The sequence below is a fragment of the Stenella coeruleoalba genome, assembly GCF_951394435.1.
Source record: "Stenella coeruleoalba genome assembly, contig: scaffold_34, whole genome shotgun sequence".
NCBI classification, from domain to species: Eukaryota; Metazoa; Chordata; class Mammalia; order Artiodactyla; family Delphinidae; genus Stenella; species Stenella coeruleoalba.
The window spans coordinates 1,150,492-1,176,043 of NW_027646159.1; the positions used below are offsets into that span (position 1 = coordinate 1,150,492).

Below are 25,552 nucleotides of genomic sequence, written 5' to 3' on the forward strand. Positions count from 1 at the left end.
AGCTCTTGTCTATGCCATATTTGGCTTAAGGAACTTTATCTGTGCTCATTTCAATCTCTGGTTTTATGCAGCACCCCAACTCACCTTTACCCTTAAGCAAGAATAAGTTGGTTTTCTAAATTTGAGACCCTGTTCTGTTCTGTAATTCAGTTCCTGTGTAGCCAAGTTTACATTCCGTGTATTACTGATATCTTATGATGTTTCTTTTTCTGTGTGACTTATTTCAGTTAGAATCATCATACCTGAATCCACTCATTGTGCTGCTAAGGGCCTGATGACACAGATTTCATTGCTGAGTGATATTGCTTTGTAAGTAAATACCACAACTTCTTTATCCATTTTTCACTTTCTGCGATGTTGAACTTGTACTGTAAACGAGGTTGTTGTAAACAGAGCGGTTCCAAACTTTGGGGTGGCTGTGTCTTTTTGATTTTAATTTCCCTAAGCTATAGGACCATAAGTGGAAGTGCCCTAGGTTCTGTTGCTTTGTTTTTTAGATGTTTCAGGAAACACCATACACTTCTCCCGAGTGGTTGTTGGCAATTTACATCCCGCCCATCAGCATAACAAGGCTCCCAGTTCTCCATGGCCTGTCCTGCCTTTCTGGATTTTACACTTTTTTCAGATGGCCCTTTTGACCGGGGGGAAGTGAGACTTCATTGTAGTGCAGATTTCCTTTGCAAGCTTGCTTGGTTGGCCAAAAAGTGTGTATGCGTTTTTTCCTGAATATATTCAGGAAAAAACGCATACGCCCTTTTTGGCCAAGTGCATCATTGTGGACGTTCTGCCTCTTTTCCTATGCTTTCAATGCAATTCCAGTCTACCTCCTGAAATCGGTTTCCTGCAATTCTGCCCCGCTTTCAAGTCCTCTTGGCAGCCTTACTTCAGTCTATTTTTGGACGGTAGCTGTCATTTATAACTCTGCAGGTTTGTGAATTACCGTGCCCCTGAGCTCCTTTCTTCAACTCGCTTTCTTGTGACCTGGCCGCAACACCGCAGGATGGCTTCAGGCCCTAATCTGGTTCCGGCACGGCACGCTGAGCCTTTGGTTATTTCCTCTTCCTGGTGGGAAATGAGAGTTAAATTTGCCCGTCCAGACACCTCCAGCTAGTCTCTCATTGGTTCTTGCTATTTCTGTTCATCTTCCGCAGAAATTGCAAACTGGGCCAAACAGGAGGTTAAAGGCGCTGACTCTCCAAGTGGGGAGAGTGTTAGTAAAGCGTCTGGAATGTTGCACCCGAGTACCAGGGGAGGAAAACTGAGACATATTTGAACACGTCTCCCGTTCACATGGTTCATCATACTTGGGTTCCACATGCATGTTTTAGCTGAAGGAAGAATACCTTAAACCTGGAGAGTTAAGACCCGTGGAATGGGTACCATGCAATATGACTTCAAAGGGTCTTCATTTGCTCACCGAACCTCTCCAATCCTATCACTGCTGCGTTTATGCCCCTGTACACATGCTTGATTCTCTTTCGGAGACATAGCAATCCATAGGTTTTAAGATACTTACTAGTCAGGTACATTCTTAGGCGTTTAATATGCGGTGTTGAGTCCATTTCGTTGAGCAAGGAGTAGCTCTTGTCTATGCCATATTTGGCTTAAGGAACTTTATCTGTGCTCATTTCAATCTCTGGTTTTATGCAGCACCCCAACTCACCTTTACCCTTAAGCAAGAATAAGTTGGTTTTCTAAATTTGAGACCCTGTTCTGTTCTGTAATTCAGTTCCTGTGTAGCCAAGTTTACATTCCGTGTATTACTGATATCTTATGATGTTTCTTTTTCTGTGTGACTTATTTCAGTTAGAATCATCATACCTGAATCCACTCATTGTGCTGCTAAGGGCCTGATGACACAGATTTCATTGCTGAGTGATATTGCTTTGTAAGTAAATACCACAACTCCTTTATCCATTTTTCACTTTCTGCGATGTTGAACTTGTACTGTAAACGAGGTTCTTGTAAACAGAGTGGTTCCAAACTTTGGGGTGGCTGTGTCTTTTTGATTTTAATTTCCCTAAGCTATAGGACCATAAGTGGAAGTGCCCTAGGTTCTGTTGCTTTGTTTTTTAGATGTTTCAGGAAACACCATACACTTCTCCCGAGTGGTTGTTGGCAATTTACATCCCGCCCATCAGCATAACAAGGCTCCCAGTTCTCCATGGCCTGTCCTGCCTTTCTGGATTTTACACTTTTTTCAGATGGCCCTTTTGACCGGGGGGAAGTGAGACTTCATTGTAGTGCAGATTTCCTTTGCAAGCTTGCTTGGTTGGCCAAAAAGGGCGTATGCGTTTTTTCCTGAATATATTCAGGAAAAAACGCATACGCCCTTTTTGGCCAAGTGCATCATTGTGGACGTTCTGCCTCTTTTCCTATGCTTTCAATGCAATTCCAGTCTACCTCCTGAAATCGGTTTCCTGCAATTCTGCCCCGCTTTCAAGTCCTCTTGGCAGCCTTACTTCAGTCTATTTTTGGACGATAGCTGTCATTTATAACTCTGCAGGTTTGTGAATTACAGTGCCCCTGAGCTCCTTTCTTCAACTCGCTTTCTTGTGACCTGGCCGCAACACCGCAGGATGGCTTCAGGCCCTAATCTGGTTCCGGCACGGCACGCTGAGCCTTTGGTTATTTCCTCTTCCTGGTGGGAAATGAGAGTTAAATTTGCCCGTCCAGACACCTCCAGCTAGTCTCTCATTGGTTCTCGCTATTCCTGTTCATCTTCCGCAGAAATTGCAAACTGGGCCAAACAGGAGGTTAAAGGCGCTGACTCTCCAAGTGGGGAGAGTATTAGTAAAGCGTCTGGAATGTTGCACCAGAGTACCAGGGGAGGAAAACTGAGACATATTTGAACACGTCTCCCGTTCACATGGTTCATCATACTTGGGTTCCACATGCATGTTTTAGCTGAAGGAAGAATACCTTAAACCTGGAGAGTTGAGACCCGTGTAATGGGTACCATGCAATATGACTTCAAAGGGTCTTCATTTGCTCACCGAACCTCTCCAATCCTATCACTGCTGCGTTTATGCCCCTGTACACATGCTTGATTCTCTTTCGGAGACATAGCAATCCATAGGTTTTAAGATACTTACTAGTCAGGTACATTCTTAGGCGTTTAATATGCGGTGTTGAGTCCATTTCGTTGAGCAAGGAGTAGCTCTTGTCTATTCCATATTTGACTTAAGGAACTTTATCTGTGCTCATTTCAATCTCTGGTTTTATGCAGCACCCCAACTCACCTTTACCCTTAAGCAAGCATAAGTTGGTTTTCTAAATTTGAGACCCTGTTCTGTTCTGTAATTCAGTTCCTGTGTAGCCAAGTTTACATTCCGTGTATTACTGATATCTTATGATGTTTCTTTTTCTGTGTGACTTATTTCAGTTAGAATCATCATACCTGAATCCACTCATTGTGCTGCTAAGGGCCTGATGACACAGATTTCATTGCTGAGTGATATTGCTTTGTAAGTAAATACCACAACTTCTTTATCCATTTTTCACTTTCTGCGATGTTGAACTTGTACTGTAAACGAGGTTGTTGTAAACAGAGCAGTTCCAAACTTTGGGGTGGCTGTGTCTTTTTGATTTTAATTTCCCTAAGCTATAGGACCATAAGTTGAAGTGCCCTAGGTTCTGTTGCTTTGTTTTTTAGATGTTTCAGGAAACACCATACACTTCTCCTGAGTGGTTGTTGGCAATTTACATCCCGCCCATCAGCATAACAAGGCTCCCAGTTCTCCATGGCCTGTCCTGCCTTTCTGGATTTTACACTTTTTTCAGATGGCCCTTTTGACCAGGGGGAAGTGAGACTTCATTGTAGTGCAGATTTCCTTTGCAAGCTTGCTTGGTTGGCCAAAAAGGGCGTATGCGTTTTTTCCTGAATATATTCAGGAAAAAACGCATACGCCCTTTTTGGCCAAGTGCATCATTGTGGACGTTCTGCCTCTTTTCCTATGCTTTCAATGCAATTCCAGTCTACCTCCTGAAATCGGTTTCCTGCAATTCTGCCCCGCTTTCAAGTCCTCTTGGCAGCCTTACTTCAGTCTATTTTTGGACGGTAGCTGTCATTTATAACTCTGCAGGTTTGTGAATTACAGTGCCCCTGAGCTCCTTTCTTCAACTCGCTTTCTTGTGACCTGGCTGCAACACCGCAGGATGGCTTCAGGCCCTAATCTGGTTCCGGCACGGCACGCTGAGCCTTTGGTTATTTCCTCTTCCTGGTGGGAAATGAGAGTTAAATTTGCCCGTCCAGACACCTCCAGCTAGTCTCTCATTGGTTCTCGCTATTCCTGTTCATCTTCCGCAGAAATTGCAAACTGGGCCAAACAGGAGGTTAAAGGCGCTGACTCTCCAAGTGGGGAGAGTGTTAGTAAAGCGTCTGGAATGTTGCACCCGAGTACCAGGGGAGGAAAACTGAGACATATTTGAACACGTCTCCCGTTCACATGGTTGATCATACTTGGGTTCCACATGCATGTTTTAGCTGAAGGAAGAATACCTTAAACCTGGAGAGTTAAGACCCGTGTAATGGGTACCATGCAATATGACTTCAAAGGGTCTTCATTTGCTCACCGAACCTCTCCAATCCTATCACTGCTGCGTTTATGCCCCTGTACACATGCTTGATTCTCTTTTGGAGACATAGCAATCCATAGGTTTTAAGATACTTACTAGTCAGGTACATTCTTAGGCGTTTAATATGCGGTGTTGAGTCCATTTCGTTGAGCAAGGAGTAGCTCTTGTCTATTCCATATTTGACTTAAGGAACTTTATCTGTGCTCATTTCAATCTCTGGTTTTATGCAGCACCCCAACTCACCTTTCCCCTTAAGCAAGCATAAGTTGGTTTTCTAAATTTGAGACCCTGTTCTGTTCTGTAATTCAGTTCCTGTGTAGCCAAGTTTACATTCCGTGTATTACTGATATCTTATGATGTTTCTTTTTCTGTGTGACTTATTTCAGTTAGAATCATCATACCTGAATCCACTCATTGTGCTGCTAAGGGCCTGATGACACAGATTTCATTGCTGAGTGATATTGCTTTGTAAGTAAATACCACAACTTCTTTATCCATTTTTCACTTTCTGCGATGTTGAACTTGTACTGTAAACGAGGTTCTTGTAAACAGAGTGGTTCCAAACTTTGGGGTGGCTGTGTCTTTTTGATTTTAATTTCCCTAAGCTATAGGACCATAAGTGGAAGTGCCCTAGGTTCTGTTGCTTTGTTTTTTAGATGTTTCAGGAAACACCATACACTTCTCCCCAGTGGTTGTTGGCAATTTACATCCCGCCCATCAGCATAACAAGGCTCCCAGTTCTCCATGGCCTGTCCTGCCTTTCTGGATTTTACACTTTTTTCAGATGGCCCTTTTGACCGGGGGGAAGTGAGACTTCATTGTAGTGCAGATTTCCTTTGCAAGCTTGCTTGGTTGGCCAAAAAGGGCGTATGCGTTTTTTCCTGAATATATTCAGGAAAAAACGCATACACCCTTTTTGGCCAAGTGCATCATTGTGGACGTTCTGCCTCTTTTCCTATGCTTTCAATGCAATTCCTGTCTACCTCCTGAAATCGGTTTCTTGCAATTCTGCCCCGCTTTCAAGTCCTCTTGGCAGCCTTACTTCAGTCTATTTTTGGACGGTAGCTGTCATTTATAACTCTGCAGGTTTGTGAATTACAGTGCCCCTGAGCTCCTTTCTTCAACTCGCTTTCTTGTGAGCTGGCCGCAACACCGCAGGATGGCTTCAGGCCCTAATCTGGTTCCGGCACGGCACGCTGAGCCTTTGGTTATTTCCTCTTCCTGGTGGGAAATGAGAGTTAAATTTGCCCGTCCAGACACCTCCAGCTAGTCTCTCATTGGTTCTCGCTATTCCTGTTCATCTTCCGCAGAAATTGCAAACTGGGCCAAACAGGAGGTTAAAGGCGCTGACTCTCCAAGTGGGGAGAGTGTTAGTAAAGCGTCTGGAATGTTGCACCCGAGTACCAGGGGAGGAAAACTGAGACATATTTGAACACGTCTCCCGTTCACATGGTTCATCATACTTGGGTTCCACATGCATGTTTTAGCTGAAGGAAGAATACCTTAAACCTGGAGAGTTAAGACCCGTGTAATGGGTACCATGCAATATGACTTCAAAGGGTCTTCATTTGCTCACCGAACCTCTCCAATCCTATCACTGCTGCGTTTATGCCCCTGTACACATGCTTGATTCTCTTTCGGAGACATAGCAATCCATAGGTTTTAAGATACTTACTAGTCAGGTACATTCTTAGGCGTTTAATATGCGGTGTTGAGTCCATTTCGTTGAGCAAGGAGTAGCTCTTGTCTATTCCATATTTGACTTAAGGAACTTTATCTGTGCTCATTTCAATCTCTGGTTTTATGCAGCACCCCAACTCACCTTTCCCCTTAAGCAAGCATAAGTTGGTTTTCTAAATTTGAGACCCTGTTCTGTTCTGTAATTCAGTTCCTGTGTAGCCAAGTTTACATTCCGTGTATTACTGATATCTTATGATGTTTCTTTTTCTGTGTGACTTATTTCAGTTAGAATCATCATACCTGAATCCACTCATTGTGCTGCTAAGGGTCTGATGACACAGATTTCATTGCTGAGTGATATTGCTTTGTAAGTAAATACCACAACTTCTTTATCCATTTTTCACTTTCTGCGATGTTGAACTTGTACTGTAAACGAGGTTGTTGTAAACAGAGCAGTTCCAAACTTTGGGGTGGCTGTGTCTTTTTGATTTTAATTTCCCTAAGCTATAGGACCATAAGTGGAAGTGCCCTAGGTTCTGTTGCTTTGTTTTTTAGATGTTTCAGGAAACACCATACACTTCTCCTGAGTGGTTGTTGGCAATTTACATCCTGCCCATCAGCATAACAAGGCTCCCAGTTCTCCATGGCCTGTCCTGCCTTTCTGGATTTTACACTTTTTTCAGATGGCCCTTTTGACCGGGGGGAAGTGAGACTTCATTGTAGTGCAGATTTCCTTTGCAAGCTTGCTTGGTTGGCCAAAAAGGGCGTATGCGTTTTTTCCTGAATATATTCAGGAAAAAACGCATACGCCCTTTTTGGCCAAGTGCATCATTGTGGACGTTCTGCCTCTTTTCCTATGCTTTCAATGCAATTCCAGTCTACCTCCTGAAATCGGTTTCCTGCAATTCTGCCCTGCTTTCAAGTCCCCTTGGCAGCCTTACTTCAGTCTATTTTTGGACGGTAGCTGTCATTTATAACTCTGCAGGTTTGTGAATTACAGTGCCCCTGAGCTCCTTTCTTCAACTCGCTTTCTTGTGACCTGGCCGCAACACCGCAGGATGGCTTCAGGCCCTAATCTGGTTCCGGCACGGCACGCTGAGCCTTTGGTTATTTCCTCTTCCTGGTGGGAAATGAGAGTTAAATTTGCCCGTCCAGACACCTCCAGCTAGTCTCTCATTGGTTCTCGCTATTCCTGTTCATCTTCCGCAGAAATTGCAAACTGGGCCAAACAGGAGGTTAAAGGCGCTGACTCTCCAAGTGGGGAGAGTGTTAGTAAAGCGTCTGGAATGTTGCACCCGAGTACCAGGGGAGGAAAACTGAGACATATTTGAACACGTCTCCCGTTCACATGGTTGATCATACTTGGGTTCCACATGCATGTTTTAGCTGAAGGAAGAATACCTTAAACCTGGAGAGTTAAGACCCGTGTAATGGGTACCATGCAATATGACTTCAAAGGGTCTTCATTTGCTCACCGAACCTCTCCAATCCTATCACTGCTGCGTTTATGCCCCTGTACACATGCTTGATTCTCTTTCGGAGACATAGCAATCCATAGGTTTTAAGATACTTACTAGTCAGGTACATTCTTAGGCGTTTAATATGCGGTGTTGAGTCCATTTCGTTGAGCAAGGAGTAGCTCTTGTCTATTCCATATTTGACTTAAGGAACTTTATCTGTGCTCATTTCAATCTCTGGTTTTATGCAGCACCCCAACTCACCTTTCCCCTTAAGCAAGCATAAGTTGGTTTTCTAAATTTGAGACCCTGTTCTGTTCTGTAATTCAGTTCCTGTGTAGCCAAGTTTACATTCCGTGTATTACTGATATCTTATGATGTTTCTTTTTCTGTGTGACTTATTTCAGTTAGAAGCATCATACCTGAATCCACTCATTGTGCTGCTAAGGGCCTGATGACACAGATTTCATTGCTGAGTGATATTGCTTTGTAAGTAAATACCACAACTTCTTTATCCATTTTTCACTTTCTGCGATGTTGAACTTGTACTGTAAACGAGCTTCTTGTAAACACAGCCGTTCCAAACTTTGGGGTGGCTGTGTCTTTTTGATTTTAATTTCCCTAAGCTATAGGACCATAAGTGGAAGTGCCCTAGGTTCTGTTGCTTTGTTTTTTAGATGTTTCAGGAAACACCATACACTCCTCCCCAGTGGTTGTTGGCAATTTACATCCCGCCCATCAGCATAACAAGGCTCCCAGTTCTCCATGGCCTGTCCTGCCTTTCTGGATTTTACACTTTTTTCAGATGGCCCTTTTGACCGGGGGGAAGTGAGACTTCATTGTAGTGCAGATTTCCTTTGCAAGCTTGCTTGGTTGGCCAAAAAGGGCGTATGCGTTTTTTCCTGAATATATTCAGGAAAAAACGCATACGCCCTTTTTGGCCAAGTGCATCATTGTGGACGTTCTGCCTCTTTTCCTATGCTTTCAATGCAATTCCAGTCTACCTCCTGAAATCGGTTTCCTGCAATTCTGCCCCGCTTTCAAGTCCTCTTGGCAGCCTTACTTCAGTCTATTTTTGGACGGTAGCTGTCATTTATAACTCTGCAGGTTTGTGAATTACAGTGCCCCTGAGCTCCTTTCTTCAACTCGCTTTCTTGTGAGCTGGCCGCAACACCGCAGGATGGCTTCAGACCCTAATCTGGTTCCGGCACGGCACGCTGAGCCTTTGGTTATTTCCTCTTCCTGGTGGGAAATGAGAGTTAAATTTGCCCGTCCAGACACCTCCAGCTAGTCTCTCATTGGTTCTCGCTATTCCTGTTCATCTTCCGCAGAAATTGCAAACTGGGCCAAACAGGAGGTTAAAGGCGCTGACTCTCCAAGTTGGGAGAGTGTTAGTAAAGCGTCTGGAATGTTGCACCCGAGTACCAGGGGAGGAAAACTGAGACATATTTGAACACGTCTCCCGTTCACATGGTTCATCATACTTGGGTTCCACATGCATGTTTTAGCTGAAGGAAGAATACCTTAAACCTGGAGAGTTAAGACCCGTGGAATGGGTACCATGCAATATGACTTCAAAGGGTCTTCATTTGCTCACCGAACCTCTCCAATCCTATCACTGCTGCGTTTATGCCCCTGTACACATGCTTGATTCTCTTTCGGAGACATAGCAATCCATAGGTTTTAAGATATTTACTAGTCAGGTACATTCTTAGGCGTTTAATATGCGGTGTTGAGTCCATTTCGTTGAGCAAGGAGTAGCTCTTGTCTATGCCATATTTGGCTTAAGGAACTTTATCTGTGCTCATTTCAATCTCTGGTTTTATGCAGCACCCCAACTCACCTTTACCCTTAAGCAAGAATAAGTTGGTTTTCTAAATTTGAGACCATGTTCTGTTCTGTAATTCAGTTCCTGTGTAGCCAAGTTTACATTCCGTGTATTACTGATATCTTATGATGTTTCTTTTTCTGTGTGACTTATTTCAGTTAGAATCATCATACCTGAATCCACTCATTGTGCTGCTAAGGGCCTGATGACACAGATTTCATTGCTGAGTGATATTGCTTTGTAAGTAAATACCACAACTCCTTTATCCATTTTTCACTTTCTGCGATGTTGAACTTGTACTGTAAACGAGGTTCTTGTAAACAGAGCCGTTCCAAACTTTGGGGTGGCTGTGTCTTTTTGATTTTAATTTCCCTAAGCTATAGGACCATAAGTGGAAGTGCCCTAGGTTCTGTTGCTTTGTTTTTTAGATGTTTCAGGAAACACCATACACTTCTCCTGAGTGGTTGTTGGCAATTTACATCCCGCCCATCAGCATAACAAGGCTCCCAGTTCTCCATGGCCTGTCCTGCCTTTCTGGATTTTACACTTTTTTCAGATGGCCCTTTTGACCGCGGGGAAGTGAGACTTCATTGTAGTGCAGATTTCCTTTGCAAGCTTGCTTGGTTGGCCAAAAAGGGCGTATGCGTTTTTTCCTGAATATATTCAGGAAAAAACGCATACGCCCTTTTTGGCCAAGTGCATCATTGTGGACGTTCTGCCTCTTTTCCTATGCTTTCAATGCAATTCCAGTCTACCTCCTGAAATCGGTTTCCTGCAATTCTGCCCCGCTTTCAAGTCCTCTTGGCAGCCTTACTTCAGTCTATTTTTGGACGATAGCTGTCATTTATAACTCTGCAGCTTTGTGAATTACAGTGCCCCTGAGCTCCTTTCTTCAACTCGCTTTCTTGTGACCTGGCCGCAACACCGCAGGATGGCTTCAGGCCCTAATCTGGTTCCGGCACGGCACGCTGAGCCTTTGGTTATTTCCTCTTCCTGGTGGGAAATGAGAGTTAAATTTGCCCGTCCAGACACCTCCAGCTAGTCTCTCATTGGTTCTCGCTATTCCTGTTCATCTTCCGCAGAAATTGCAAACTGGGCCAAACAGGAGGTTAAAGGCGCTGACTCTCCAAGTGGGGAGAGTATTAGTAAAGCGTCTGGAATGTTGCACCAGAGTACCAGGGGAGGAAAACTGAGACATATTTGAACACGTCTCCCGTTCACATGGTTCATCATACTTGGGTTCCACATGCATGTTTTAGATGAAGGAAGAATACCTTAAACCTGGAGAGTTAAGACCCGTGGAATGGGTACCATGCAATATGACTTCAAAGAGTCTTCATTTGCTCACCGAACCTCTCCAATCCTATCACTGCTGCGTTTATGCCCCTGTACTCATGCTTGATTCTCTTTTGGAGACATAGCAATCCATAGGTTTTAAGATACTTACTAGTCAGGTACATTCTTAGGCGTTTAATATGCGGTGTTGAGTCCATTTCGTTGAGCAAGGAGTAGCTCTTGTCTATTCCATATTTGACTTAAGGAACTTTATCTGTGCTCATTTCAATCTCTGGTTTTATGCAGCACCCCAACTCACCTTTACCCTTAAGCAAGCATAAGTTGGTTTTCTAAATTTGAGACCCTGTTCTGTTCTGTAATTCAGTTCCTGTGTAGCCAAGTTTACATTCCGTGTATTACTGATATCTTATGATGTTTCTTTTTCTGTGTGACTTATTTCAGTTAGAATCATCATACCTCAACCCACTCATTGTGCTGCTAAGGGCCTGATGACACAGATTTCATTGCTTAGTGATATTGCTTTGTAAGTAAATACCACAACTTCTTTATCCATTTTTCACTTTCTGCGATGTTGAACTTGTACTGTAAACGAGGTTCTTGTAAACAGAGCCGTTCCAAACTTTGGGGTGGCTGTGTCTTTTTGATTTTAATTTCCCTAAGCTATAGGACCATAAGTGGAAGTGCCCTAGGTTCTGTTGCTTTGTTTTTTAGATGTTTCAGGAAACACCATACACTTCTCCCGAGTGGTTGTTGGCAATTTACATCCCGCCCATCAGCATAACAAGGCTCCCAGTTCTCCATGGCCTGTCCTGCCTTTCTGGATTTTACACTTTTTTCAGATGGCCCTTTTGACCGGGGGGAAGTGAGACTTCATTGTAGTGCAGATTTCCTTTTCAAGCTTGCTTGGTTGGCCAAAAAGGGCGTATGCGTTTTTTCCTGAATATATTCAGGAAAAAACGCATACGCCCTTTTTGGCCAAGTGCATCATTGTGGACGTTCTGCCTCTTTTCCTATGCTTTCAATGCAATTCCAGTCTACCTCCTGAAATCAGTTTGCTGCAATTCTGCCCCGCTTTCAAGTCCTCTTGGCAACCTTACTTCAGTATATTTTTGGACGATAGCTGTCATTTATAACTCTGCAGGTTTGTGAATTACAGTGCCCCTGAGCTCCTTTCTTCAACTCGCTTTCTTTTGAGCTGGCCGCAACACCGCAGGATGGCTTCAGGCCCTAATCTGGTTCCGGCACGGCACGCTGAACCTTTGGTTAATTCCTCTTCCTGGTGGGAAATGAGAGTTAAATTTGCCCGTCCAGACACCTCCAGCTAGTCTCTCAATGGTTCTCGCTATTCCTGTTCATCTTCCGCAGAATTTGCAAACTGGGCCAAACAGGAGGTTAAAGGCGCTGACTCTCCAAGTGGGGAGAGTGTTAGTAAAGCGTCTGGAATGTTGCACCCGAGTACCAGGGGAGGAAAAGTGAGACATATTTGAACACGTCTCCCGTTCACATGGTTGATCATACTTGGGTTCCACATGCATGTTTTAGCTGAAGGAAGAATACCTAAAACCTGGGTAGTTGAAACCCGTGGAATGGGTACCATGAAATATGACTTCAAAGGGTCTTCATTTGCTCACCGAACCTCTCCAATCCTATCACTGCTGCGTTTATGCCCCTGTATACATGCTTGATTCTCTTTTGGAGACATAGCAATCCATAGGTTTTATGATACTTACTAGTCAGGTACATTCTTAGGCGTTTAATATGCGGTGTTGAGTCCATTTCGTTGAGCAAGGAGTAGCTCTTGTCTATTCCATATTTGACTTAAGGAGCTTTATCTGTGCTCATTTCAATCTCTGGTTTTATGCAGCACCCCAACTCACCTTTCCCCTTAAGCAAGCATAAGTTGGTTTTCTAAATTTGAGACCCTGTTCTGTTCTGTAATTCAGTTCCTGTGTAGCCAAGTTTACATTCCGTGTATTAGTGATATCTTATGATGTTTCTTTTTCTGTGTGACTTATTTCAGTTAGAATCATCATACCTGAATCCACTCATTGTGCTGCTAAGGGCCTGATGACACAGATTTCATTGCTGAGTGATATTGCTTTGTAAGTAAATACCACATCTTCTTTATCTATTTTTCACTTTCTGCGATGTTGAACTTGTACTGTAAACGAGGTTCTTGTAAACAGAGGCGTCCCAAATTTTGGGGTGGCTGTGTCTTTTTGATTTTAATTTCCCTAAGCTATAGGACCATAAGTGGCAGTGCCTAGGCTCTGTTGCTTTGTTTTTTAGATGTTTCAGGAAACACCATACACTTCTCCTGAGTGGTTGTTGGCAATTTACATCCCGCCCATCAGCATAACAAGGCTCCCAGTTCTCCATGGCCTGTCCTGCCTTTCTGGATTTTACACTTTTTTCAGATGGCCCTTTTGACCGCGGGGAAGTGAGACTTCATTGTAGTGCAGATTTCCTTTGCAAGCTTGCTTGGTTGGCCAAAAAGGGCGTATGCGTTTTTTCCTGAATATATTCAGGAAAAAACGCATACGCCCTTTTTGGCCAAGTGCATCATTGTGGACGTTCTGCCTCTTTTCCTATGCTTTCAATGCAATTCCAGTCTACCTCCTGAAATCGGTTTCCTGCAATTCTGCCCCGCTTTCAAGTCCTCTTGGCAGCCTTACTTCAGTCTATTTTTGGACGATAGCTGTCATTTATAACTCTGCAGCTTTGTGAATTACAGTGCCCCTGAGCTCCTTTCTTCAACTCGCTTTCTTGTGACCTGGCCGCAACACCGCAGGATGGCTTCAGGCCCTAATCTGGTTCCGGCACGGCACGCTGAGCCTTTGGTTATTTCCTCTTCCTGGTGGGAAATGAGAGTTAAATTTGCCCGTCCAGACACCTCCAGCTAGTCTCTCATTGGTTCTCGCTATTCCTGTTCATCTTCCGCAGAAATTGCAAACTGGGCCAAACAGGAGGTTAAAGGCGCTGACTCTCCAAGTGGGGAGAGTATTAGTAAAGCGTCTGGAATGTTGCACCAGAGTACCAGGGGAGGAAAACTGAGACATATTTGAACACGTCTCCCGTTCACATGGTTCATCATACTTGGGTTCCACATGCATGTTTTAGATGAAGGAAGAATACCTTAAACCTGGAGAGTTAAGACCCGTGGAATGGGTACCATGCAATATGACTTCAAAGAGTCTTCATTTGCTCACCGAACCTCTCCAATCCTATCACTGCTGCGTTTATGCCCCTGTACACATGCTTGATTCTCTTTTGGAGACATAGCAATCCATAGGTTTTAAGATACTTACTAGTCAGGTACATTCTTAGGCGTTTAATATGCGGTGTTGAGTCCATTTCGTTGAGCAAGGAGTAGCTCTTGTCTATTCCATATTTGACTTAAGGAACTTTATCTGTGCTCATTTCAATCTCTGGTTTTATGCAGCACCCCAACTCACCTTTACCCTTAAGCAAGCATAAGTTGGTTTTCTAAATTTGAGACCCTGTTCTGTTCTGTAATTCAGTTCCTGTGTAGCCAAGTTTACATTCCGTGTATTACTGATATCTTATGATGTTTCTTTTTCTGTGTGACTTATTTCAGTTAGAATCATCATACCTCAACCCACTCATTGTGCTGCTAAGGGCCTGATGACACAGATTTCATTGCTTAGTGATATTGCTTTGTAAGTAAATACCACAACTTCTTTATCCATTTTTCACTTTCTGCGATGTTGAACTTGTACTGTAAACGAGGTTCTTGTAAACAGAGCCGTTCCAAACTTTGGGGTGGCTGTGTCTTTTTGATTTTAATTTCCCTAAGCTATAGGACCATAAGTGGAAGTGCCCTAGGTTCTGTTGCTTTGTTTTTTAGATGTTTCAGGAAACACCATACACTTCTCCCGAGTGGTTGTTGGCAATTTACATCCCGCCCATCAGCATAACAAGGCTCCCAGTTCTCCATGGCCTGTCCTGCCTTTCTGGATTTTACACTTTTTTCAGATGGCCCTTTTGACCGGGGGGAAGTGAGACTTCATTGTAGTGCAGATTTCCTTTTCAAGCTTGCTTGGTTGGCCAAAAAGGGCGTATGCGTTTTTTCCTGAATATATTCAGGAAAAAACGCATACGCCCTTTTTGGCCAAGTGCATCATTGTGGACGTTCTGCCTCTTTTCCTATGCTTTCAATGCAATTCCAGTCTACCTCCTGAAATCAGTTTGCTGCAATTCTGCCCCGCTTTCAAGTCCTCTTGGCAACCTTACTTCAGTATATTTTTGGACGATAGCTGTCATTTATAACTCTGCAGGTTTGTGAATTACAGTGCCCCTGAGCTCCTTTCTTCAACTCGCTTTCTTTTGAGCTGGCCGCAACACCGCAGGATGGCTTCAGGCCCTAATCTGGTTCCGGCACGGCACGCTGAACCTTTGGTTAATTCCTCTTCCTGGTGGGAAATGAGAGTTAAATTTGCCCGTCCAGACACCTCCAGCTAGTCTCTCAATGGTTCTCGCTATTCCTGTTCATCTTCCGCAGAATTTGCAAACTGGGCCAAACAGGAGGTTAAAGGCGCTGACTCTCCAAGTGGGGAGAGTGTTAGTAAAGCGTCTGGAATGTTGCACCCGAGTACCAGGGGAGGAAAAGTGAGACATATTTGAACACGTCTCCCGTTCACATGGTTGATCATACTTGGGTTCCACATGCATGTTTTAGCTGAAGGAAGAATACCTAAAACCTGGGTAGTTGAAACCCGTGGAATGGGTACCATGAAATATGACTTCAAAGGGTCTTCATTTGCTCACCGAACCTCTCCAATCCTATCACTGCTGCGTTTATGCCCCTGTATACATGCTTGATTCTCTTTTGGAGACATAGCAATCCATAGGTTTTATGATACTTACTAGTCAGGTACATTCTTAGGCGTTTAATATGCGGTGTTGAGTCCATTTCGTTGAGCAAGGAGTAGCTCTTGTCTATTCCATATTTGACTTAAGGAGCTTTATCTGTGCTCATTTCAATCTCTGGTTTTATGCAGCACCCCAACTCACCTTTCCCCTTAAGCAAGCATAAGTTGGTTTTCTAAATTTGAGACCCTGTTCTGTTCTGTAATTCAGTTCCTGTGTAGCCAAGTTTACATTCCGTGTATTAGTGATATCTTATGATGTTTCTTTTTCTGTGTGACTTATTTCAGTTAGAATCATCATACCTGAATCCACTCATTGTGCTGCTAAGGGCCTGATGACACAGATTTCATTGCTGAGTGATATTGCTTTGTAAGTAAATACCACATCTTCTTTATCTATTTTTCACTTTCTGCGATGTTGAACTTGTACTGTAAACGAGGTTCTTGTAAACAGAGGCGTCCCAAATTTTGGGGTGGCTGTGTCTTTTTGATTTTAATTTCCCTAAGCTATAGGACCATAAGTGGCAGTGCCTAGGCTCTGTTGCTTTGTTTTTTAGATGTTTCAGGAAACACCATAGACTTCCCCCGAGTGTCTGTTGGCAATTTACATCCCGCCCATCAGCATAACAAGGCTCCCAGTTCTCCATGGCCTGTCCTGCCTTTCTGGATTTTACACTTTTTTCAGATGGCCCTTTTGACCGGGGGGAAGTGAGACTTCATTGTAGTGCAGATTTCCTTTGCAAGCTTGCTTGGTTGGCCAAAAAGGGCGTATGCGTTTTTTCCTGAATATATTCAGGAAAGAACGCATACGCCCTTTTTGGCCAAGTGCATCATTGTGGACGTTCTGCCTCTTTTCCTATGCTTTCAATGCAATTCCAGTCTACCTCCTGAAATCGGTTTCCTGCAATTCTGCCCCGCTTTCAAGTCCTCTTGGCAGCCTTACTTCAGTCTATTTTTGGACGATAGCTGTCATTTATAACTCTGCAGGTTTGTGAATTACAGTGCCCCTGAGCTCCTTTCTTCAACTGGCTTTCTTGTGACCTGGCCGCAACACCGCAGGATGGCTTCAGGCCCTAATCTGGTTCTGGCACGGCACGCTGAGCCTTTGGTTAATTCCTCTTCCTGGTGGGAAATGAGAGTTAAATTTGCCCGTCCAGACACCTCCAGCTAGTCTCTCATTGGTTCTCGCTATTCCTGTTCATCTTCCGCAGAAATTGCAAACTGGGCCAAACAGGAGGTTAAAGGCGCTGACTCTCCAAGTGGGGAGAGTGTTAGTAAAGCGTCTGGAATGTTGCACCCGAGTACCAGGGGAGGAAAACTGAGACATATTTGAACACGTCTCCCGTTCACATGGTTGATCATACTTGGGTTCCACATGCATGTTTTAGCTGAAGGAAGAATACCTAAAACCGGGGTAGTTGAGACCCGTGTAATGGGTACCATGCAATATGACTTCAAAGGGTCTTCATTTGCTCACCGAACCTCTCCAATCCTATCACTGCTGCGTTTATGCCCCTGTACACATGCTTGATTCTCTTTCGGAGACTTAGCAATCCATAGGTTTTAAGATACTTACTAGTCAGGTACATTCTTAGGCGTTTAATATGCGGTGTTGAGTCCATTTCGTTGAGCAAGGAGTAGCTCTTGTCTATTCCATATTTGGCTTAAGGAACTTTATCTGTGCTCATTTCAATGTCTGGTTTTATGCAGCACCCCAACTCACCTTTCCCCTTAAGCAAGCATAAGTTGGTTTTCTAAATTTGAGACCCTGTTCTGTTTTGGAATTCAGTTCCTGTGTAGCCAAGTTTACATTCCGTGTATTAGTGATATCTTATGATGTTTCTTTTTCTGTGTGACTTATTTCAGTTAGAATCATCGTACCTGAATCCACTCATTATGCTGCTACGGGCCTGATGACATAGATTTCATTGCTGAGTTATACTGCATTGTACGTAAATACCACAAGATCTTTATCCATTTTTCACTTTCTGTGATATTGAACTTGTACGGTAAATGAGGTTCTTGTAAACAGAGGCGTCCCAAACTTTGGGGTGGCTGTGTCTTTTTGATTTTAATTTCCCTAAGCTATAGGACCATAAGTGGAAGTGCCCTAGGCTCTGTTGCTTTGTTTTTTAGATGTTTCAGGAAACACCATACACTTCTCCGGAGTGTCTGTAGGCAATTTACATCCCGCCCATCAGCATAACAAGGCTCCCAGTTCTCCATGGCCTGTCCTGCCTTTCTGGATTTTACACTTTTTTCAGATGGCCCTTTTGACCGGGGGGAAGTGAGACTTCATTGCAGTGCAGATTTCCTTTGCAAGCTTGCTTGGTTGGCCAAAAAGGGCGTATGCGTTTTTTCCTGAATATATTCAGGAAAAAACGCATACGCCCTTTTTGGCCAAGTGCATCATTGTGGACGTTCTGCCTCTTTTCCTATGCTTTCAATGCAATTCCAGTCTACCTTCTGAAATCGGTTTCCTGCAATTCTGCCCCGCTTTCAAGTCCTCTTGGCAGCCTTACTTCAGTCTATTTTTGGATGATAGCTGTCATTTATAACTCTGCAGGTTTGTGAATTACAGTGCTCCTGAGCTCCTTTCTTCAACTCGCTTTCTTGTGACCTGGCCGCAACACCGCAGCATGGCTTCAGGCCCTAATCTGGTTCCGGCATGGCACGCTGAGCCTTTGGTTATTTCCTCTTCCTGGTGGGAAATGAGAGTTAAATTTGCCCGTCCAGACACCTCCAGCTAGTCTCTCATTGGTTCTCGCTATTCCTGTTCATCTTCCGCAGAAATTGCAAACTGGGCCAAACAGGAGGTTAAAGGGACTGACTCTCCAAGTTGGGAGAGTGTTAGTAAAGCGTCTGGAATGTTGCACCCGAGTACCAGGGGAGGAAAACTGAGAAATATTTGAACACGTCTCCCGTTCACATGGTTGATCATACTTGGGTTCCACATGCATGTTTTAGCTGAAGGAAGAATACCTTAAACCTGGAGAATTAAGACCCGTGTAATGGGTACCATGCAATATGACTTCAAAGGGTCTTCATTTGCTCACCGAACCTCTCCAATCCTATCACTGCTGCGTTTATGCCCCTGTACACATGCTTGATTCTCTTTCGGAGACTTAGCAATCCATAGGTTTTAAGATACTTACTAGTCAGGTACATTCTTAGGCGTTTAATATGCGGTGTTGAGTCCATTTCGTTGAGCAAGGAGTAGCTCTTGTCTATTCCATATTTGACTTAAGGAACTTTATCTGTGCTCATTTCAATCTCTGGTTTTATGCAGCACCCCAACTCACCTTTACCCTTAAGCAAGCATAAGTTGGTTTTCTAAATTTGAGACCCTGTTCTGTTCTGTAATTCAGTTCCTGTGTAGCCAAGTTTACGTTCCGTGTATTACTGATATCTTATGATGTTTCTTTTTCTGTGTGACTTATTTCAGTTAGAATCATCATACCTGAATCCACTCATTGTGCTGCTAAGGGCCTGATGACACAGATTTCATTGCTGAGTGATATTGCTTTGTAAGTAAATACCACAACTTCTTTATCCATTTTTCACTTTCTGCGATGTTGAACTTGTACTGTAAACGAGGTTCTTGTAAGCAGAGCCATTCCAAACTTTGGGGTGGCTGTGTCTTTTTGATTTTAATTTCCCTAAGCTATAGGACCGTAAGTGGAAGTGCCCTAGGTTCTGTTGCTTTGCTTTTTAGATGTTTCAGGAAACACCATACACTTCTCCCGAGTGGTTGTTGGCAATTTACATCCCGCCCATCAGCATAACAAGGCTCCCAGTTCTCCATGGCCTGTCCTGCCTTTCTGGATTTTACACTTTTTTCAGATGGCCCTTTTGACCAGGGGGAAGTGAGACTTCATTGTAGTGCAGATTTCCTTTGCAAGCTTGCTTGGTTGGCCAAAAAGGGCGTATGCGTTTTTTCCTGAATATATTCAGGAAAAAACGCATACGCCCTTTTTGGCCAAGTGCATCATTGTGGACGTTCTGCCTCTTTTCCTATGCTTTCAATGCAATTCCAGTCTACCTTCTGAAATCGGTTTCCTGCAATTCTGCCCCGCTTTCAAGTCCTCTTGGCAGCCTTACTTCAGTCTATTTTTGGACGATAGCTGTCATTTATAACTCTGCAGGTTTGTGAATTACAGTGCTCCTGAGCTCCTTTCTTCAACTCGCTTTCTTGTGACCTGACCGCAACACCGCAGCATGGCTTCAGGCCCTAATCTGGTTCCGGCATGGCACGCTGAACCTTTGGTTATTTCCTCTTCCTGGTGGGAAATGAGAGTTAAATTTGCCTGTCCAGACACCTCCAGCTAGTCTCTCATTGGTTCTCGCTATTCCTGTTCATCTTCCGCAGAAATTGCAAACTGGGCCAAACAGGAGGTTAAAGGCGCTGACTCTCCAAGTGGGGAGAGTGTTAGTAAAGCGTCTGGAATGTTGCACCCGAGTACCAGGGGAGGAAAACTGAGACATATTTGAACACGTCTCCCGTTCACATGGTTGATCATACTTGGGTTCCACATGCATGTTTTAGCTGAAGGAAGAATACCTTAAACCTGGAGAGTTAAGACCCGTGTAATGGGTACCATGCAATATGACTTCAAAGGGTCTTCATTTGCTCACCGAACCTCTCCAATCCTATCACTGCTGCGTTTATGCCCCTGTACACATGCTTGATTCTCTTTCGGAGACTTAGCAATCCATAGGTTTTAAGATACTTACTAGTCAGGTACATTCTTAGGCGTTTAATATGCGGTGTTGAGTCCATTTCGTTGAGCAAGGAGTAGCTCTTGTCTATTCCATATTTGACTTAAGGAACTTTATCTGTGCTCATTTCAATCTCTGGTTTTATGCAGCACCCCAACTCACCTTTACCCTTAAGCAAGCATAAGTTGGTTTTCTAAATTTGAGACCCTGTTCTGTTCTGTAATTCAGTTCCTGTGTAGCCAAGTTTACGTTCCGTGTATTACTGATATCTTATGATGTTTCTTTTTCTGTGTGACTTATTTCAGTTAGAATCATCATACCTGAATCCACTCATTGTGCTGCTAAGGGCCTGATGACACAGATTTCATTGCTGAGTGATATTGCTTTGTAAGTAAATACCACAACTTCTTTATCCATTTTTCACTTTCTGCGATGTTGAACTTGTACTGTAAACGAGGTTCTTGTAAACAGAGCCGTTCCAAACTTTGGGGTGGCTGTGTCTTTTTGATTTTAATTTCCCTAAGCTATAGGACCGTAAGTGGAAGTGCCCTAGGTTCTGTTGCTTTGCTTTTTAGATGTTTCAGGAAACACCATACACTTCTCCCGAGTGGTTGTTGGCAATTTACATCCCGCCCATCAGCATAACAAGGCTCCCAGTTCTCCATGGCCTGTCCTGCCTTTCTGGATTTTACACTTTTTTCAGATGGTCCTTTTGACCGGGGGGAAGTGAGACTTCATTGTAGTGCAGATTTCCTTTGCAAGCTTGCTTGGTTGGCCAAAAAGGGCGTATGCGTTTTTTCCTGAATATATTCAGGAAAAAACGCATACGCCCTTTTCGGCCAAGTGCATCATTGTGGACGTTCTGCCTCTTTTCCTATGCTTTCAATGCAATTCCAGTCTACCTCCTGAAATCGGTTTCCTGCAATTCTGCCCCGCTTTCAAGTCCTCTTGGCAGCCTTACTTCAGTCTATTTTTGGACGATAGCTGTCATTTATAACTCTGCAGGTTTGTGAATTACAGTGCCCCTGAGCTCCTTTCTTCAACTCGCTTTCTTGTGAGCTGGCCGCAACACCGCAGGATGGCTTGAGGCCCTAATCTGGTTCTGGCACGGCACGCTGAGCCTTTGGTTAATTCCTCTTCCTGGTGGGAAATGAGAGTTAAATTTGCCCGTCCAGACACCTCCAGCTAGTCTCTCATTGGTTCTCTCTATTCCTGTTCATCTTCCGCAGAAATTGCAAACTGGGCCAAACAGGAGGTTAAAGGCGCTGACTCTCCAAGTGGGGAGAGTGTTAGTAAAGCGTCTGGAATGTTGCACCCGAGTACCAGGGGAGGAAAACTGAGACATATTTGAACACGTCTCCCGTTCACACGGTTGATCATACTCTGGGTTCCACATGCATGTTTTAGCTGAAGGAAGAATACCTTAAACCTGGAGAGTTGAGACCTGTGGAATGGATACCATGCAATATGACTTCAAACGGTCTTCATTTGCTCACCGAACCTCTCCAATCCTATCACTGCTGCGTTTATGCCCCTGTACACATGCTTGATTCTCTTTCGGAGACATAGCAATCCATAGGTTTTAAGATACTTACTAGTCAGGTACATTCTTAGGCGTTTAATATGGGGTGTTGAGTCCATTTCGTTGAGCATGGAGTAGCTCTTGTCTATTCCATATTTGGCTTAAGGAACTTTATCTGTGCTCATTTCAATCTCTGGTTTTATGCAGCACCCCAACTCAACTTTCCCCTTAAGCAAGCATAAGTTGGTTTTCTAAATTTGAGACCCTGTTCTGTTTTGGAATTCAGTTCCTGTGTAGCCAAGTTTACATTCCGTGTATTAGTGATATCTTATGATGTTTCTTTTTCTGTGTGACTTATTTCAGTTAGAATCATCGTACCTGAATCCACTCATTATGCTGCTACGGGCCTGATGACATAGATTTCATTGCTGAGTGATACTGCATTGTACGTAAGTACCACAAGTTCTTTATCCATTTTTCACTTTCTGTGATATTGAACTTGTACGGTAAATGAGGTTCTTGTAAACAGAGGCGTCCCAAACTTTGGGGTGGCTGTGTCTTTTTGATTTTAATTTCCCTAAGCTATAGGACCATAAGTGGCAGTGCCCTAGGCTCTGTTGCTTTGTTTTTTAGATGTTTCAGGAAACACCATACACTTCTCCCGAGTGTCTGTTGGCAATTTACATCCTGCCCATCAGCATAACAAGGCTCCCAGTTCTCCATGGCCTGTCCTGCCTTTCTGGATTTTACACATTTTTCAGATGGCCCTTTTGACCGGGGTGAAGTGAGACTTCATTGTAGTGCAGATTTCTTTGCAAGCTTGCTTGTTTGACAAAAAGGACCTATGCGTTTTTTCCTGAATATATTCAGGAAAAAACGCATACGCCCTTTTTGGCCAAGTGCATCATTGTGGACGTTCTGCCTCTTTTCCTATGCTTTCAATGCGATTCCAGTCTACCTCCTGAAATCGGTTTCCTGCAATTCTGCCCCGCTTTCAAGTCCTCTTGGCAGCCTTACTTCAGTCTATTTTTGGACGATAGCTGTCATTTATAACTCTGCAGGTTTGTGAATTACAGTGCCCCTGAGCTCCTTTCTTCAACTCGCTTTCTTGTGACCTGGCCGCAACACCGCAGCATGGCTTCAGGCCCTAATCTGGTTCCGGCACGGCACGCTGAGCCTTTGGTTAATTCCTCTTCCTGGTGGGAAATGAGAGTTAAATTTGCCCGTCCAGACACCTCCAGCTAGTCTCTCATTTGTTCTCGCTATTCCTGTTCATCTTCCGCAGAAATTGTAAACTGGGCCAAACAGGAGGTTAAAGGGACTGACTCTCCAAGTCGGGAGAGTGTTAGTAAAGCGTCTGGAATGTTGCACCGAGTACCAGGGGACGAAAACTGAGACATATTTGAACACGTCTCCCGATCACACGGTTGATCATACTCTGGGTTCCACATGCATGTTTTAGCTGAAGGAAGAATACCTTAAACCTGGAGAGTTGAGACCCGTGGAATGGGTACCATGCAATATGACTTCAAAGGGTCTTCATTTGCTCACTGAACCTCTCCAATCCTGTCCCAGCTGTGTTTATGCCCCTGTACACACGCTTGATTCTTTTTCAGACATAGCCATCCATACGTTTTAAGATTCTTACTAGTCAGGTATATTCTTAGGCGTTTAATATGGGGTGTTGAGTCCATTTCTTTGAGCAAGGAGTAGCTCTTGTCTATTCCATATTTGGCTTAAGGAACTTTATCTGTGCTAATTTCAAACTCTGGTTTTATGCAACACCCCAACTCACCTACCCCCTTAAGAAAGCATAATTTGTTTTTCTAAACTTGAGACCTTGTTCTGTTTTGTAATTCAGTTCATGTGTAGCCAAGTTCACATTCTGTGTATTAGTGATACCTTATGATGTTTCTTTTCTGTGTGACTTATTTCAGTTCGAATCATCATACCGGAATCCACTCATTATGCTGCTACGGGCCTGATCACATAGATTTCATTGCTGAGTGATATTGCATTGTACGTAAGTACCACAAGTTCTTTATCCATTTTTCACTTTCTGCGATATTGTACTTGTACCGTAAACGAGGTTCTTGTAAACAGAGCCGTCCCAAACTTTGGGGTGTCTGTGTCTTTTTGATTTTAATTTCCCTAAGCTATAAGACCATAAGTGGAAGTGCCCTAGGCTCTGTTGCTTTGTTTTTTAGATGTTTCAGGAAACACCATACTCTTCTCCAGACTGGCTGTTGGCAATTTACATCCCGCCCATCATCATAAGAAGGCTCCCAGTTCTCCATGGCCTGTCGTGCCTTTATGGATTTTACACTTTTTTCAGATGGCCCTTTTGACCGGGGGGAAGTGAGACTTCATTGTAGTGCAGATTTCCTTTGCAAGCTTGCTTGGTTGGCCAAAAAGGGCCTATGCGTTTTTTCCTGAATATATTCAGGAAAAAACGCATACGCCCTTTTTGGCCAAGTGCATCATTGTGGACGTTCTGCCTCTTTTCCTATGCTTTCAATGCAATTCCAGTCTACCTCCTGAAATCGGTTTCCTGCAATTCTGCCTTGCTTTCAATGCCTCTTCATTGCCTTACCTCAATATATTTTAAAAAATAGTTGGCCTTTATAACTCTGCAGGTTTTTGAATTGCAGTGGCCCTTAGCTCCATTTTTTAGCTCTTATTTTTGTGGTCTTGCCCCGTAACCACAGGATTCCTTGAAGCCCTATTTTTCTTCTGGGGCACCTTGCTGTGCCTTTGGTTAATTCTTCTTACTGATGTGATATTAGAGTGACATGTGCCCATTGAAACCGCTACAGCTAGTTTCTCACTGGTTCCCCCTATTCCCATTCATCCTCTGCACTAACTGCAGACTGTGCGATACCAGAACTTAAAGGCATTGACTCCATGTGGGGATGTTGTTAGTAAAGCGGCTGGAATGTCGATCCGGAGCCCCAGGAGAGGAAAAATGAGGTGCGTTTTAGAAACCTTTCCCGATCATATGGTATACCAGTCGCTGGGTTTCCCAAGCATGGTTTAGCTGTAGGAAGATTCCCTTCAACCTGGAGTGTTGGGACCCTTGGACTGAGTAGCATGAAGTATTGCATTAAACTTTCGGCAGTTGCTCACCAAAGCTCACCAATCCTGTCAGCCCCAAGTGTCCCGCCTTATGTCTTATCCAGCTGTGGGTTTATATGTGGTCAATCCAGGTTGCATCACAGCCCCTGAGCGAATTTTGTAAGAATTTTTCTCTCTTTCATTGTTTCAGCGTTTTGTTTTTAAAATTTATTTCTATAATGGGGTTTAGCTCCTTTTCACTGCTGTGTTTGTGCCGCTCTGCACACACTTGATTCCCTTATGGAGATATATCAATACATGGGTTTTAAGATTCTTATTCCTCAGATATATTTCTCTGCGTTGTATAGGGTGTGTTGAGGCCAGTTCATTGAGCAAGGTGTAGATCTTGTCTAATACCTATTTGGTTTATTGAACGGTATCTGTGCTAATTTCAAACTCTGGTTTTATGCATCACCCCACCTCTCCTTTCCCCTTAAGCTGACATAAGTGTGTTTTCTAAATGTGAGAC

At 43.7% G+C, this 25,552-nt stretch overlaps 2 long non-coding RNA genes across 6 annotated transcripts in view; both read left to right on the forward strand.

Moving 5' to 3' along the window:
• The window catches only part of LOC307181296, a 1,479,290-nt gene that overhangs the window by 517,306 nt on the left and 936,432 nt on the right, over positions 1-25,552 (forward strand). The gene's annotated exons all lie outside the window — the stretch shown is intronic.
• Positions 17,647-25,552, forward strand: part of LOC307181298 — a 315,417-nt gene continuing 307,511 nt past the window's right edge. Inside the window, exon 1 of the long non-coding RNA XR_013826376.1 lies at positions 17,647-17,676. This is a non-coding gene — a long non-coding RNA (uncharacterized lncRNA). The remainder of the gene's footprint in view (positions 17,677-25,552) is intronic.